This window comes from Centroberyx affinis, unplaced genomic scaffold (assembly GCF_046629955.1).
Source record: "Centroberyx affinis isolate AG114_WGS23_722 - 3 ecotype Tasmania unplaced genomic scaffold, CSIRO-AGI_Caff_v1 ptg002322l_1, whole genome shotgun sequence".
Taxonomy (NCBI): domain Eukaryota; kingdom Metazoa; phylum Chordata; class Actinopteri; order Beryciformes; family Berycidae; genus Centroberyx; species Centroberyx affinis.
In genome coordinates, this window is record NW_027280591.1 from 1 (window position 1) to 2500 (window position 2500).

Below are 2500 nucleotides of genomic sequence, written 5' to 3' on the forward strand. Positions count from 1 at the left end.
TTGTTTTAGTATATTTGAATGCCTCTTCCTTCAGTGCTACATTCTGTCAGAGTCCCTTCTGCGTTTGGGTCCTTCTCACTCATCCTGTTACAGCAAGACTGAGCCAACATGAACCCAGCAGAATTAGATAATCTCCAACACACTTTGGCTAACCAGGGCGCCACAGTACAGAGACATGAAGATCTGCTGCAGGGCATTCTGAAGACCTTGCAGTCTTTGACATTCCAACAGAGCCAGTCGCAAGTTACCCAGTCACCTCCCTCTGATGCCCCACAACCAGTCTCCCCGACTACCGACCCCCACCAGGAACCTCACCTACTTTCTCCTGAGAGGTATGATGGTCATCCTGGTAAATGTCAGGGCTTCTTGACACAGTGTTCCTTGGCTTTTGAGCTACAGCCCCCTTTGTTCTCCTCGGATCGCTCAACAGTTGCTTATATAGCTTGGGGCGATGAAGAACTGACTCCTATCTGCTGCAACATTACGGTTTTCACCTCGGAGATGACCAAGGTGTTCGATCATCCCATGAGCGGACGAGAGGCCACAAAGAGAATGCTTCGTCTACATCAGGGTTCCTGCAGTGTGGCTGATTACGCCATTGGGTTCCACAGTCCCGCAGTGGTGATGGAACACTGATTTCTGCCTTTCACCATGGCATATCCGACTCCATTAAGGATCAATTCGCCTCCCGAGAGATGGACGACGATTTAGAATCCCTTATTGACCTGTCCATTCGAATTGACAATCGTCCAGGCTCCTCCGAGGTGCCGAATGTTCCCGAGCATCCCGCCAGTGATGGAGGTGGAGCCTGTGCAGCTGGGTGGAATGCGTCTCTCCCAACAGGAACATGACCGGAGGATGTGTGAAAGACTGGCCTGGTGTCTGGCCATTTCTGAGTTTCCTGTCGTGGGCTCCAGGCAAAGAAGAGGCTGGCCAGTAACTGGTAGAATCCTGGTGAGCTAGACCCTTTCTCCCATGTCTTCAGCCTCTGGAGAGCTTCCGGCTTTTCTCTGTTGGGGTGGACATCAGCTTGATGTTCAGGCCTTTGTTGATTGCAGACGGCCAGCAGTTTTATTGATGTTATCCTGGCAAAGAGATGGAGGATTCCTGTTGTCTCTCAACAAATCCGTGCCAGTAACATTCTAGATGGCAGACCACTTGGTTCCAGGCAGGTGGACTTGTCACCAAGAATCTATTCATCTTCATCTATTTGATTCTCCTGGGTATTTTCTCATTCTTGGTTACCCTTGGTTGGCATGACACAACCCCCCCATTGACTGGTGGAGTGGAGTCCTACCCACCATGCTAACTGCCCCCTCCCTGCTGAACCCTCTATCACCACAATTGAGACTCCTGATTTTTTCTGATACCTTCTGAGTATGCACAATTAAGTGAGGCATTGAGTACGAAGCAGGCCACTACACTTCCTCCGCACTTCTACCCAGTCCTGCTCTCCTCAGGATGCCTGTACTCTCCCTGTTCCTGAGACCACTGCTATGGAGGAGTACATCCGTGATGACAAGGGCAACCGGTATGGATCTAAGAATCAAACAGCACGGTACCTCTGAGCGAGACAGCATCCCAGGTCCCATTATCCCAAGCTCCCACATTGTGGCATCGGTTAGCTAGGGGATTGAGGCTACTGTAAGGGAGGCACAACGCCAGGAAGCTGACCCAGGGAATGGACCACCCGGCTGCCTTTTTGTGCCTAGCTCTGTTCGATCCAATCTACTGATCGCACCTGACAGGTCATCCTGGAGTGGCTCTGACCATGGAGTTTTTCCGATGTAGGTTCTGGTGATCCAGTCTGGAGAGGGACCTTCGTTACGGCATGTACCACTTGCGCCCAAAACAAGAGTTCTAGGCTATGACCGCTGGGACAGCTGCACACATTGCCCATCCCCTCCCGCCATTGGTCAAAACACCTTGTGACTCTGCCCCTCCCAGACCAGGACATGAGTTTGCTCCTGGAGAATCTGGTCTGGGGAGCGTAATGTTTTTACAGAGGATGAAATGAGGTGATTTGATTGGCCATGACTGAGCTAGGTGCTCCTCCACTGCTCCAGCACCTCTGGTCACGAAATTACAAAAACTCTGTTGGTCATGCCCAAGTCAGACTGTGTCTGCCCGCCTGGTCTTCTGTTCCAGATGTCTTACATTAAACACATCCGTGCTTAATTTTTAACATCCAGAGACAAATTTATCTTTTCGGTTCAGGTCTGGACCTGATCGGTTGCTATGGTAAAAGTTATACTATGGTTGCTGTGGTAACATAGTGAGGGGTAATGGCCACTTTTACAGGCCTGATGGTGAGTAATTCAGTGATTCATCTCCTAGAACATAGACCATCTTTGCCAGAGACATCACAAACAGGAAGTTGATGCTATGTGACATCCTGTTTCCATGGTAACGCAACATGGTGTCACTTTACCTGAGAACCACGGCGGAGTCTGAGAGGAACGCCCCTACTGCTACATCTGGAGAGAGAGACAGACAGAAA

General features: G+C 50.3%; 1 long non-coding RNA gene across 1 annotated transcript in view; it reads right to left on the reverse strand.

Moving 5' to 3' along the window:
- Nucleotides 1–2430: 2430 nt before the first annotated feature.
- Nucleotides 2431–2500, reverse strand: part of LOC139655640 (uncharacterized) — a 4980-nt gene continuing 4910 nt past the window's right edge. The window contains exon 3 of the long non-coding RNA XR_011696077.1: nt 2431–2477. This is a non-coding gene — a long non-coding RNA (uncharacterized lncRNA). The remainder of the gene's footprint in view (nt 2478–2500) is intronic.